The following is a 15,241-nucleotide window of genomic DNA, read 5'->3' as shown; positions in this document are numbered from 1 at the left end:
TTGCTGTGCGCTGGGGTGGGGCGAGGGTCTTTCTGTCCCTCCATCTTGTACCCTCTGGTCTCACTCTCTCTCTCTCTGCCCTCCCCCACCATGCCCACCCATGTCACACACACACCCAGCACCTCCTTCCTCACCCCATGACAGTTCTCTCCAGCCAACAACCAGCCCGTCAGAATTTGACCAAGTGGTGGTGGCATTTAATGTGCCAAAGAACGTGTGAGCCTGAACTCTGAAGGAAAGGGACCTTAACTAGGCATTTGTTTGTCTGAGCTCTGCCCAAAGTCACGAGGCACACTTGGGTGGGTCTTTACTCCTCCCCCAGGAGAAGGTCATCCTTGCTCCCCATGATGGGGGGAGTCCAGGGATTGACCCTGGCCTGTAGGATGGGGCACAGACAGCAGGTTAGGGGCACACGTTCACTCTGCCACCTCGAATGTGCGACTCAGCCCTGACTCTAAGAATTAACTTTTCAGGTAACTGAATGAGAGGGAGGAATCAGATCTCCAGGTGAATCACCGTTAAAACTTCCCACTGAAGCTCCATTTGGGATGACTGTGTAGAGGCCCCAAGCTAGACGATGGTGACCCATTATCTGTTTATCATAACCGAACGCATGGAGTTTCTTCTCCCTGCTTCCTTTGCCTTTTGCTTTTCTTCCTTCCTTCTTTCCTCCCCGCTTTTTCCCTCCCTCCCTCCCTCCCTTCCTTCCTGCTTTTCTTTTCTTTTCTTTTTTTTTCTTTTCTTTTCTTTTCCTTTCTTTTCTTTTCTTCCTTCTTCCTTCCTTTTTTCTTTCTTTCTTTCTTTCTTTCTTTCTTTCTTTCTTTCTTTCTTTCTTTCTCTTTCTTTCTTTCTCTTTCTCACTTCCTTCCACAAACATTTAAGAACCTATCTTACTCCGGGCACTGGTCTCAAACCTGAGGCCACTCAGTTCTAGCCCTAGACTGCGCAGGAAGATGAGAGCCGACCTGTGTCTGGAATGACGACTAACACGTGCCCAGGACGAATGCCCGATATCCTCCGCCATGCAGGTCGGTGCCTCAGTGTCTCCCTCAAAGTCTGTTCCTTCAAACACCGCAGGTTTTGCAGCCTCTCTTGACAGTTCATCTCTGGACCTCACAATCCTCCCGGCCTTCCTTCCATCCAGCCCAGATCCTTCTTGGTGTTAAAGCAGGAGAACGCAGCTCCTCACCATCCCCCAGGACCCATTCCCAGTGAGGCAGCGGTCTAATGCTTCTTCGAAGCGAAGTACTCAGGAACCACCCCCACCCCCCCATCACTCACCCCAGGTCCTGGAAGTGACGTTTGAGGGCTTGCTGTTTGGGGGTGGCTGGCTCCTGTTATGGAGGGGCAAGCTGGACAGGCACCCTCACCGTTCACCGACCGGGGTGTAACTGTGGGTGGAAGGTTCTTCTCCCAGCCCCGAAAGCTGTTTCAAAAGTAAAGATGTGCAGGCTAGCAAGGCTTGGTGGAGATCATATATATGGGGGCTGGGGGGAGGGGCAGAGGAAAAAGGGGAGGTGGAGAAAGGGAAATTGGTCATGCTCTCCTAAAGAATTACTTCACCGCCTACTCACCTTTCATTTGAAGACAATGGGGAGGTGGGGAAAAACAGCCCCTGAGGTGAGATGAGACCTCGGGCTGAGTTCTGGCTGTGCCACCAGCTCTGTGACCAGGGGCAAGTCTCCCAACTACCCTGAACCTCAGTTTCTGCATCTATAAAATTAAAACACACAAACAAAAACCTGTCCCACCTCTCCTAGAGGGCAGGTGCAAGGAGGAAACGGGGAAAATGACAGGATGCTTTGTAAATTCCATACACATGTAAATACGTTATTGCTACGCACAGTACCCCAGTCTCCTTACTCCAAACTCTTTCGGGAATTACGCCCTATTAATGATGAGATAGTAACCTAGAGACTCAGGATAGCTCAGGGCCAGGAATCTCAGAGTGTTTCCTGACATGTGGCCACTGATGGTCCCTTCTCCGGTGCAGGAAGAATAAAGAAGTGTGTGCACGGCCAGGTCTGGAAAGCTGAGGGGCCCTGGTGTCCTGGTGGGTTAGCGTCGGCCTGTGCTGCTTGGCCGGGGATCACCCAGGGCATGTGACAGTGTGGGATGTCCGGAACACCAGCACAGTCAAGAAACCCAACCTTATGTCCAGCTAGCAAGGCGTTCAGACATCAGTTAGTCCGTGTTTAAGTGATGGGTAGCCTGGAGCGGTGTTCCCAAAGCATGTTGCACCGAATCTGGTCCTGAGGGACAAGAGACTTCATAGTGAGTAAGTTAGAGAAGGCAGGCACTTGCCAGCCCCTCTCAGAAACGTGGCTCGCTCCTGAGAGTAGTGGACACTGAAAGCTCCCGTGAGGGCTGGGAGGGGTGGGGGCAGGCAGGGACCCACGCTGAACTTTGTTTTATGCAGCAGTTCCCATGGGTATTTGACCATGTCCTTGGGACACGTTGTAGGCAACACTGGACCCTGCATCAGGGAATGACAAACTGCAGACAAAGAATGAGCCTAGAACAGCTTACCTGTGACCTAAGAATGGTTTTTACATTTTTTAATGATTGAAAAAAACACTGAGCAATGAAAAGAATGTGAAATTCAAATTTCAGTGTCCATGAATAACGAAGTTTTGTTGGGACACGGCCACACCTAATTTGCTTACATATTTTCTATGGCTGCTTTCGTGCTCAGTGACAGAGACCAATAGTTGTGGCTGAGATCCTATGGCCCACAAAGCCCAACATATTTACGCTCTCGCCCTTTGCAGAGAGAGGCTACTGAGCCCTGCTCTAAATTGCCTTCCCACACAAACCGCTTTATCTGTTTTTTTTTTCTTTTCAAATTTTTATTTAAATTAGTTCACATACAGTGCAAAATTGGTTTCAGGAGTAACTTGAGTTCAGAATTTAGTGATTCATCGCTTACATACAACACCCGGCTGCACAAACAGCTTTAAACCCGGGTTCAGGCAAGAGACATGGGCATAGGATGTGACATGAGGGGCGGGAAAATTTTCCACAGCTCAGTGGAGAAGGAAGAAGAGGGGGCCCTGGGGGACTTGGCCCTTCCCCATCTCTCCAGTTGGCAGACCCTTCCCGATCTCTCCGGCACCGGCACCCCTTCCCTTCATCACACGTGCAACGGTGTTTATTTCCTTAAGCAGACAAAATCCTTTCTGCAATCCCTGGTCTGCTGCTGCTGCCTGTAGGAGGACCAAGCTTGAGTCCTTCCCTCCTGGAAGACCTACATCTTGCCCTCTGGTCCTGGGCAGGAGCCCACACCACGCCCTTTCCTCCCCTTCCAGGATCCAGAGCATTACTAAAAATTCCTCCCTACTACGGTAAGAAGATGCCCAGGGGCGTTCAAGAGACAGCAAAGAACACAAAATTAAAGTGCAGCAATGGTAGACAAGGGGGGGAGACAGGAGAGGACTGGAGAGACAGACAGCTGAGCAGGAAGCGGAGAGAGAAAGCGAGCCCCGGGGCTCACTAGACAGCGCTAGCCGACTGTCTGCTGAGAGGCAGGGGGGTAGGAGCGATGAGCTGTTAGCAGGGCAGGCTAGAACAGAGGCGTGAGGTCATGGAATATACCGCGCTAGGTTCCAGGATATCCACCTGGGGTCATGAGTAGCTAATTCTGTCTAAGGAACGAATCGTATAATATGGACATTCCAGGCAAACACGTGCCAGAGCTTAACATAGCGCGATTGCCTGGGCAGAGAGGACAAAGAGAGAACTCAGGGACCTCGGCCCAATGTCAACTCAGGTTGCTGGTTATAAGCACAAGCTTTGCACACGGACACACTCGGGTTCAAAACATGATTGAGTCGCCTCCGAGCTGTCTGTGTTTCAGTTTCCTCATCTATAAAGTCAAGTCCTATCTAGGGCCACAAAGACACAATGACGTACAGCCTGTTAAGTGTGGTCTGTGGACCAACAGCAACAGCGGTATCTGGAAGCTCATTAGAAATGCAAAATATTGGGTGCCTGGGTGGCTCAGTGGGTTAAGAATCTGACTCTTAATTTTGGCTCAGGTCATGATCTGAGTCGTGGGATCAAGCCCCCTGTCAGGCTCCACGCTGATAGGTTGGACCCTGCTTGGGATTCTCTCTCTCCCTCTCTCTCTGCCCTTCCCCTGCTCATGCTCTCTCTCTCTCTCCCCACTAAAAAAAAAAAAAAAGAAAAGAAAGAAAGAAATGCAGAATCTCAAACCCTTCCCCCAGACTACTGAACCAACATGTGCATTTTAAGAAACTCCGAGGTGATTCTTTAATTTTTTTTTTAATGTTTATTTATTTTTGACAGAGAGAGACAGAGCATGAGATGGGGAGGGGCAGAGAGAGAGGGAGACACAGAATTGGAAGCAGGCTCCAGGCTCCGAGCTGTCAGGACAGAGCCCGACGTGGGGCTCAAACTCACAGACCGTGAGATCATGACCTGAGCCGAAGTCGGATGCTCAACCGACTGAGCCACCCAGGCACCCCTCCGAGGTGATTCTTAAATATATTAAAATAGATTAAAATAAATATATACTTCCATGTAGTAAATGCATAACAAACAAGGGTTTTCTACTGAAAGCAGAAGGATTAGAGCAGTGATTCTCAATGGTACAATTTTGTCCCTCGGGGACATTTGACAATGTCTGGAGACATTTTTAGGGTGTCCTAACTAGGAAGTATGGGATGTGGAGGTGCTACAGACATGGAGTAGAATGGGCCAGGGATGCTGCTGAACATCCTACGGCCCCTCACCATAAAGAATTATGTGGCCCCAAATGCCAACAATGCTGAGGCTAAGAAATCTGGATCAGAGGAAAGTAGTGGCTGTGTGGGAAACAGCTGAAATAACACCAAAGAAGGATAAGAAGGGAGCCCTTACTGGAGCAGGGGGAATGGAGAGATAACATGGTCAGGGATGTGGAGAAAGCAAGATGGCGACTTGGATGGCAGAGCCCCAAGGCTCCTGGGAGGGAGCAGATGGGCAAGGGCTGGCCCACTGGCTCACCCCTGGGGAAGCTCCAAGTGTCAGACTTCAAAAGGTTGGAGAAAGTGGGACGGTCCTTTGATCTAGATCCATGTATTTTTACCCAAACTCCATCCTGGACCCGACTAGGACCGGAGGTTCTTCTAATCTCTCTAACCTCCATACTCTCTGGAACTTGGGGAATTTCTTTTACAAAAACATTGGGTGGGAGAAAAGGTCCTTTGAGAATAAACTTTGACTTACAAGGCCACTCCCCCGCCCCCAAAAATTCTTTATTAGATTTAGAGGGTGTATTCTGTTTGTCTCATATCACCTCTGTCATGTATATCTCTCCGCAGAGTTTCAATTTTATGTTTGAGAAATAAATTTATGCCTACCGCACATCTCCCATAAATTCCTCTACATCTATAGGGAGAGAAAGGGACTGAACTGGGATGGAGAAGGGTCCCATCAACACTCCCAGGTGAAGCAATAAAGAACTCACTCTTACACCTGAATACCCCCTCTTTCTGATCGGTGGAAATGCCCTGCAGGAGAGAAGTGATGAGCCCACGGACTAGGATTTCTTGATAACCAGGAGCTAAAAGAAAGTTACATCACCATTTTTCTTCCAGTGAATTGAGTTTAATCTTTGCTCTTAAGATGATTCTTATCTCCCTATTTGGCTGGGAAACTTATGCAGTAATACATGTGGGATACCTGGGCACTTTGTCAGCTCTTTCTCTGTCTCAGCTACTACCATTCCAGACACAGAGATGAAACATGGATGTCCACGGGTTAATCCCCTTAGACTGGCACTCTGCCATTCTACCTTCTCTTTAGTTGATGGAGTAAATGATTTATTATTATAGACATTTCAAGAGATTAAAGTAAAAGCAAACAAATTCTTTTTACATCTATACAGCATGCATAGATCTACAAAATACTGCCAAATGAATGTTCTCATCTGACATTCACCGTAACCTTTTGAGATAAGGAGGACAGGTATTTTTTCTCTGTGGATTAGAAAACTGAGAGGCAGAGGGTGCCTGGGTGGCTCAGTCGGTTACACATCTGACTTTTGATTTCAGCTCAGGTCATGATCTCACGGGTTCATGAGATGGAGCCCCATATTGGGCTCTGCACTGACAGCACAGAGCCTTCTTGGGATTCTCTCTCTCCCTCTCTCTCTGCTCCTCCACTGCTCATGTGCTCTCTCTCTCTCAAAATAAATAAATAGACATAAGAAAAAAAAGAAAACTAAGAGTCAGAAGAGTCAAATGATTTTCCCTAGGACATGTAAATAAACAACAGAACCAGACTGGATTAGAGGTCTTCTGGCTTTTAGTCTACAACTCCTTGCCCTGTACCACCCTTCCGTGCAACTTCTCAATCATGCAGTCGTGCATTCATTTACCGAACAAACATTTCCTAACCACTACTGAGTGCCAGAAGAGGTTATACAAAAAAAAAAAAAAAAAAAAAAAAGAATTACCATAACAATATTTCTATAAAAATGTCCAGAAGAGACAAATCTATAGAGACAGTAAAGACAGTTGTGGTTGCCTAGGGTTTGGATTTGGCTTCTGGGTGGATAGGAGGAATGGATGCGACTGCTAACGAGTTCGAGGTTTCTTTTGGGCGGTAAAGAAAATATTCTAAAGTTTGATTATGGAGTTACGCTCTACAAGCTGCTAAATTGTACACTTTCAATAGGTGAACTCTAGGGTGTATAAATTATATCTCAATAAAGCTGCTAAAAAATAGATTCAGATGAAGTCCTCTGGGCTCTAATGTATCAGTAAAGTGGAGATACACTACCAAACAGAATAACTGTCACACTGTGTCTTGGGTGCCCTGAACAGAAGGATGGACCTCATGGACACATCATGTCACATGAGGCAGAATCTCTCACAGTCTTGGAACAGTGCTGGAAGGGGTGGAGAGTCTTTCCAGTAGGGGTGATGTTTCATCTGAGGCTTGAAGCTCGAGCAGGAGTTTATCAGCAAAAACAAAGGGAGGGTACCTGCCTGAGACCATTGTGACCCTCACAAATCCCATGGCCATACAACTACTGTAGGGGACCAAGAAAAAGAAGGATCTGGAAGCTGCTAGAAGAGGTACCACCACAGATAGTTCTTTTGGTTAATGATTCATGGAAATCAATGGGGAACAGCAATCTCAATACCACTTAAGAGCATGAAAAGGGGCCTGGGGTGCTGCTGATCCCTCAGAGCTTCAGGCAAGAATGGACAAGCGGGAGGAAGAGGGAGGTCCTCACTTTCTAAGCCAAGGTTTTTGGCCAACCACAGGAAACAGAACCACAGGAGACATCCAATCCTGAGAACTGCCCCTGCTTCCCAGAAGCCAGACTCCTGTACCCTCCCACAGCCTGCAAAACATCAGCTTTGAGTCCCAAAGATGTGAATACTTTAAAGACATGACAGTACACAGGTTGGGAAAAATGATAGTTACGATCTCTTGAATAGACCCAGGCGTAGGATTATCCTTTCTCCTGTGTCACTCTGTCTTTCACATATCCCCAGTGGCTTTTCCAAATGGAGGTGTTTTTTTGTTTTTTGTTTTTTTGTTTTAAGAAAGGAAGGAAAGGAGGGAAGCAGGAAGGAGGGAGGAAGGGAAGGGAAAAAGAAAGTGAGGAAAAAGGGAGTCTTACAGACTTTTCCTGTCTCATTCCTCTTTACAACAGAATGCTTGCTACTCTAGGAGCTCCTTCTAAATGCACAAGTTGATTGTATTCCTCCTCAAACCCCAAATCATCTTTGGTTTCTGGTAAGAACGCTCTCCCTGCCCCACTCTCACCCATCACTCTTCTTTTCCATTTCTGTATCCCATCAGGTGCCTAGCACTTCCACTTACTGAGCGTCCAGTAAACGTGATTGTTCTATAATCAATTATTAATTTCTTTTTTTTTATTTTTATTTTTTTATTTTTATTTTTTTAATTTTTTTTCCAACGTTTATTTATTTTTGGTACAGAGAGAGACAGAGCATGAACGGGCGAGGGGCAGAGAGAGAGGGAGACACAGAATCGGAAACAGGCTCCAGACTCTGAGCCATCAGCCCAGAGCCCGACGCGGGGCTCGAACTCACGGACCGCGAGATCGTGACCTGGCTGAAGTCGGACGCTTAACCGACTGCGCCACCCAGGCGCCCCAATTATTAATTTCAAAATCAGGTAAATGGAATGCATTTAAGGGGGGGATAAATTAAATTCAATTGATGTTTTACTTTTGTGTGATTCTCAACTGATTATCTATGGGTAAAAGTCCATGTAATGGAATGCTTGTTCAGCCACTAATAATTTATATTTACCATCTTAAAAATTTTTATAACATTTTAGGTTTAAAAACAGAATGATATGTGCAGTATGATCCCATTTTTTAACAAAAAAGTGGGCATATATGTTGAAAATGACCAAAAGCTATAAATACAAAGATGTTAACAGAATTATCTTTGAATGGTGAGATAATGGGTGCTTTTCTTCTCTATAGCTTTTCTGTATTTTCCAAGTTTATACAAGCTGAATATAAGTGCAAGGTTCTTTAAGAGTTATTTTGGGGGTTCCTGGGTGGTTTAGTCGGTTGAGCATCTGACTTCATTCAGCTCAGGTCATGATCTTACGGTTCGTGAGTTTGAGCCCCACGTTGGGCTCTGTGCTGACAGCTCAGAGCCTGGAGTCTGCTTCGGATTCTGTGTCTCCCTCTCTCTGCCCCTCCCCTGCTCGTGCTCTGTCTCTTTCAAAAATAAATATTAAAGAAACTTTAAAGTTATTTTTAATTTAAATAAATCATTAGTTTCACCATTGCTCACTGAAAATTACTGAAATTCCCTGACCTGGAAATGTACAATCTCTGAGACCTGGTCCATTCATTTTCCCACACCTCTGCACCCTGTGATCCCAGCCCAACTGAGCTGCTCATCCCTACGTCTGGCTTCCGCCCCTCTGTTCACAATCTGGGATGTCCTTACCACCTGCCAAACCCTAACCACCACCTATCACCTTGACATAGAAAGATGATAGAAAGATGGCCATGATATATTGTTGATTGTCAAAAGCAGATTGCACATGTATATGCATATATATACACATATATAATACACACACACATCCTGTTAAGGACACTTATTTTGAAATAAGTTTCTCTCTCTCTCTCTCTCTCTCCTGAACTAAGGTCTTGGGAGGGCAAAGCGATAGATCTTGTATCCTTCTCTTTTCCTTATGCTGCTCAGCAAAGAAGAATAGGTTACTGAATAAATAAAGAGTCACTATGATACTCAATACAAAACTGTTCAGAATGATTTGAAATTGGCATTTGGTTGGGTTAACTCAGCACATGAATTAAGATCTTAAATCTCTGAATGCACTCTAAATTGGATATCCACCTAAATGTATGGCAGACAAGGGGCGCCTGGGTGGCTCAGCCGGTTAGGCATCTGACTTCAGCTCAGATCACGATCTCATGGTTCATAGGTTCAAGTTCCATGCCTGCTTCAGATTCTGTGTCTCCCTCTCTCTCTTCCCCCCCCCCACTCTCTTTCAAAAATAAATACATATTAAAAAATTTAAAAAGTAAAGTATGGCAGACATTCCAGTCATTCCTCATAGTTACAGCTTCCCTCTTCCTAGAACACGGGAAAATCACACTTCCCTGCTCCATTGAAGTTAGATGGGCCATGTGACTGTTTTGAAGTGGAAGAAACGTGTCATTTTGGGCGTGTGCATACTGCTCCATACTCTCTCATGTCCTGCTTGTGTTGAGACGGCAGCATTACAGGGTAGAAGCATTTTCTTTCTTGAGCCTGGCCCCCTGAGTATTCATGATGGGCGGAGCTTCGTGCTAACATGTATTGAATGTGCAAAATAAGTGAGAAATCACTTCTGTTGTAATAAGACACTGAGAGAAATGAAGGCGTTGTTTATCACTGCAGCATAACTTAGCCCAACCTGGTTAGCCCCACCTGGTTAATGTAAGAGAACTGAGATGTTTTAAAGACCCCTCCAACCCACAGAAAATGAATTTAGACCCTGAGCTAGGAAAAACTGGTAGTCTATAAGCTATTTAGACAACTCATTATAAGTCAGAGGTTCTCAAAAATCCTTTGATGGAAAACACTGCTTTCTCCTAAAGCACGACGCAAGCGATGCATTCAGCAGGATGAGGTCAGGTTGTGGCATGACGCTGACTACTTTGGGCTCCAGGAACCGACTGCTCAGTCATTCGGGAGTCACATGATGGGACAACCGCTCCAGAATGCAAGATGCATAGAAGTGTGAAAGCCTCCCTGCATTTCAGAGCCTTGTGCTCCTGGCAGGGGCGGTGGAGAGGACCCTTCTACTTGTAGGTGCCAGTAAAAAGTTTTGGACGAGCCAACAACAGACAGACACACAGACAGACAGACACACACACGTATACACTTCTACCCACATACTCACTTACCGCTTGGATTTTAAACCTGGCAAAGAAAGGCAGGCTAAGGCCTGGCAGGTCTGAGCTTGCCCCGGAATATGAGAAACTAGAGACTGTGTCCCTGAAAGGGCTTGCATATGGTGCTTGAAAAGCAAAATGACTTGGGTTCTTAAACCAAAAAAAATGTTTGTGTGTGTGGCTCCTTATCTCCAGCCTTTCCCTACCGGATAAACGGTCAAATCCAAGGAATCATCAAAAGCCAAAGGACTGATGAAGAGTAGAAGCTGCTTCCAGCTACAGTGGGTGGGGCTCATTGTCCATTCCGCCATCAACTTCCGAAAAATATCCTCATGTATGACTCACGAAAATGAAGAGAGGGTGTTTCCCTCTGGGGAGTATTTCCTGCCTTGAAAAGTCACCATTCCTTTTCCCAGGCCAGAGAGATAGCCCTACAAGAAAAGAGATGTAATGGATCTAATGGCTTAATCCTGGTTGAGTGAATGCCTCTTTCCCACAATAAATAGTAATAAAAATAACCTGGGGAATAGCAAAACCTGAATGTTCATGTTCAGTGACTGTGATTACAAATTAGAAATTAGGGGCGCCTGGGTGGCTCAGCTGGTTGAGCGTCCAACTTCAACTCAGGTCACGATCTCGCAGTTCGTGGGTTCGAGCCCCACGTTGGGCTCTGTGCCGACAGCTCAGAGCCTGGAGCCTGCCTCGGATGCTGTGTCTCCCTCTCTCTCTACCCCTCCCCCACTCATGCTCTGTTTTTGTCTCTAAAAAATGAATAAACATTAAAAAAAATTAAAAAATTAGAAATGAAATATCGCAACGTTCTGTGGTCCCAAATACTCCCGTAAACATCGGAGGTTCTTACACAGTCCCACTCTCCAGAAGGTCTGGAGAATTCCCAACGGAGTATGTCTCCTAAGCACATCCATGCACCCGTGTGTACCATCTGGGCTGGCCAAGCCAGCTATTATAAGCTCTGGCTGCTGCCCCAGTGATGGTGACAATGGGATTTTCCTCCCCAGGTTCTCAGTGCCAATTTGCCCCAGCCAAAAAATGTCGAAAGCTCTCACTCACCACTAATGGGATTGTTGGCCCAAAGTGTTACAGAGTTCAGTGAAACAGATTTCCCAATTTTTACTGCAAGCCATTCTTGGCCACACACCAGGGTGCCCGTGGACGATTTGTTTGGGGGCAACTTCTGGTAGCCTGGAACTGGAATTCATTATTTCTTTGGGGAGGCAGGGGTTGGGGTTAGGTCACAACTCGATTCCAACAAGCCAGCCTGTTGCATTGTAGTTTACAAAGTTCTTCCACAATTGGATATTCATGAAAACCCCGCAGGACAGAGCAGACATCATTCTCTCCATTTTATGGATTAGAAAGCCAAGGCAGGGGCGCCTGGGTGGCTCAGTTAGTGGAGCATCCGACTCTTGATTTGGGCTCAGGTCATGATCTCCCAGTTAGTGAGACAGAGCCCCGCGTCGGGCTCCACGTTGGCAGCATGGAGTCTGCTTAGGATTCTCTCTCTCTCTGTACTCCCCACCGCCTCAAAGTAAATTTTAAAACTTAAAAAACAAAAGAAGAAAGCCAAGGCAAAGAGAAGTTTAATGATTTGCCTAAGCTCATAGGGCTAGTAAATGGAGCTGCCTAGACTTGACCCCAGGACTCTGACTCCAAGCCTGAGTGTATGAAAGTCAGTGACACAGTGCACCTGAAGACATGCAGCCATAGACTCGCACTTTGTGTTTGCATTCCTGGCTCTGTAATTTACTAGCTGTGTGACCTTGGATAAGTCCCTTAATTCCCCTATGCTTCAGTTTCTTCATCTATGAAGTGAGAATAAAAAGGAGCTACCCACATCACAGGTTTTTGTGAAGGTTAAATGAGAACATACATGCAAAGCACGTAGAAGACAGAGCTCGACATGTATGTATAAGAGAGAGTTAGGGGCGCCTGGGTGGCTCAGTCAGTTAAGTGTCCAACTTCAGCTCAGGTCATGATCTCGCGGTTCTTGGGTTCAAGTCCCACGTTGGGCTCTGTACTGACAGCTCAGAGCCTGGAGCCTGCTTCAGATTCTGTGTCTCCCTCTCTCTTTGCCCCCCCCCCCACATTCTGTCACTCAAAAATGAATAAATGTTAAAAAGAGTTGAAAAAGTTAGCTACTATTAAAATATTACTAATATTTTTATTATCATGACATATTTAGTACATTTTATTAATAAAAAAAGCTTGAGATTGATACAAATAAGTTCTTATTCTTTATCTATATGCTCTTCCACTTAGGAGGAATAAAAATAGTGTTTATAATAGTACCCCATATAGAAACAATAGAATATACTGCGGTTAATTCCAGTTTCTATCGTCTGTTTACAATGCCTGCAAAATTGCTTTAAAAAATGATAAATAGTTCAGCCCCAAGAGAAATCATGTGAGAATATGATATGGAAACCTCAAGACCAGAATTCATTGAGTGGGCTGGTTTTTTTTAATTAACACTTATAATGAAAGTAAATGAGAACTAAATCATTTCCTAATAAGCCTGATCATTTTGTGCCGAAATCATTATACCTTAAGCAGCTATTCCTGCTTTCTGCTAACATTTGTTGACCTGAAATGTTTTTATTTTTATTTTTGTCTTCATGTAATAGCTTTATTGAGATGTAACTCATGTCCCATAAAATTCACCCTTTAAAAGTGGTGTTGGGTATATTCCATGTAATATTTTTATTTTTGTCTTCATGTAATAGCTTTATTGAGATGTAACTCATGTCCCATAAAATTCACCCTTTAAAAGTGGTGTTGGGTATATTCCCAGAGTTGTGCAACCAGCACTGGTATCTAATTCCAAAACATCTTTATCACCCCCCAAAGAAACTTCCTACTCATTCTCAGTCATTCCCCATTCCCCCTGCCCTTCGTGCCTGGAAACCACTGATTTATTTTCCATTCTTATGTGTTTGCCTATTCTGAACATTTCCAGTCATTGTATTTGAAAAACTATAAAGATAATTTCAAGCTTAGAATATCATTTTCCTCTGAGGTGTAAGGGATTGGTTACCTCAGATTACTTCAATTACTCAGAATGCTTTGGTAGATTGAGATGATTCAAAGCTGATTTCTCCCTGGGATCTCAGCAGGGAGTTAGGAAGGCGCTTCTTCGGCAGGCTCTGAGCACCTATTTTGTGGCCCCCATCCTGTAAATTTGTATTGAATTCCACACACCTTCTCAGTCTCCCAACCTTTCATTAACGTTTCTCAATTTAGATGAACTCCCTGCGGGGAAAGTCATATCCAGTGTGGAGCCCAGCACTGAGTGGATTGCCATTACCCAGACCCCGACTCTGTAATTATGTCTGTCCTATTAACTCTCCAACACCTTCCAAAACCTTGTCGGATTTCCTGATTTTTCCAATTTTTCTTGGAGTCTTCTCAGTGAGAAGTTTCATTTAAAGGCCAACAGCTAGCTCCTTCTTCACGTAGAACGGATGAGGAGGAAGAAACTTCCACATATTCATCAGCTCCCAACAGCTTCGGAAAAATCTCTGTCCTCTGTCGTGGGGAGGAGGGACACACCCACCATACAGGGTCTGTGAGGGTTCAATGAGATAACCTAGACCAAGTGCTTAGTGAGTCTGTAATAATCATTTCCCAATTTGTTCCAGCCTGTATAAAGCACAGAGCCAAATTTAGAGCCTTGTAGCAACTTATGATGCAGAAACTTATGATCCATCTTTTGTGGAAAAAGTCCTAGTTCAACTTCATTATGTGGTCCGTGTTCCAAGGATTTCATCCACTTTCTTTCAATCTTGTATTGGAAGTATCTTTATACGCCACGCTAAATCGCTTCGATAGGAGGTGGGAGATAAATAAGTAAATAAAATAAGTTACACAAGGGTGTTTTAAACTGCCATATACTATACCAGCAAAAAGAAATGTGGATATTAGCACAAGATCCAACCACTTCCCTGGAGTAGCGGGACTTCAAGGTCCTTTGTCTTCTCATGCCACTTGCTGGCATCCTTGCTTATCCTTCAAGGTCTAATCCAAGCATCTCTCCTTTGGAAAGCCTTCTCTGGTCCCTCCACACAAGTGTCTTTCCTTAATCATATTGGGTTATGTATTGCTGGACAGTGTCTTGCCCTGCCTCCCTCATTCTCCCTATATGCCTGTAACCTCCACAATGCCTAGAAAGAGAAACTGCCTTGAATTGAATTATTTTGTCACAGCTTCACTGATGTATTATTGTCATACAATAAACTGTGCATATGTACAATGTACAGTTTGATCAGCTTGGCTTATGTGTACAGCCGTAAAACCATCACCACCATCACGATAATAAACATATCTACACACTAGCCATTCATTTATTGGTGGACATTTAGGTTGTTTCAAGATTTTATTTTTTTAAAAAAAGCTGCTATGAGCATTCACATCCAAGTCTTTGTATGGACATATGCTTTCTTTGGGATAAATTCATAAAAGTAGATTGGCTGGGTCATATGGCGGATGTTTGCTTACTATTTACAAACTGGTTTCAAGGTGGTTTTTATCATTTTACAATCCCCACAGCTGTATATGATAGTTTCAGTTCCTCCACATCCTCTCCAACACCTAGTATGGCCAATCTTTTGACATTTAGCCATTCTAATTGGTAGGTGGTAGTATCTCATTGTGGTTTTAATTTGCCTTTACCTAATGACAAATGACGGTGAGCATCTTTTCATGCATTTCGTATGTTTGTTTGTGTATCTTCTTCGGTGTCTCATCATATATCTTGCTTAATTTTTTTATAGATTGTGTGTTTAGATCTATGGTCCATTTTGGGTTAATTAA

This window comes from Puma concolor, chromosome E4 (genome assembly GCF_028749965.1).
Source record: "Puma concolor isolate L17-30 chromosome E4, mPumCon1.1.hap2, whole genome shotgun sequence".
In the NCBI taxonomy this organism is placed as follows: domain Eukaryota; kingdom Metazoa; phylum Chordata; class Mammalia; order Carnivora; family Felidae; genus Puma; species Puma concolor.
Note: the sequence above shows the minus strand (reverse complement) of the source record.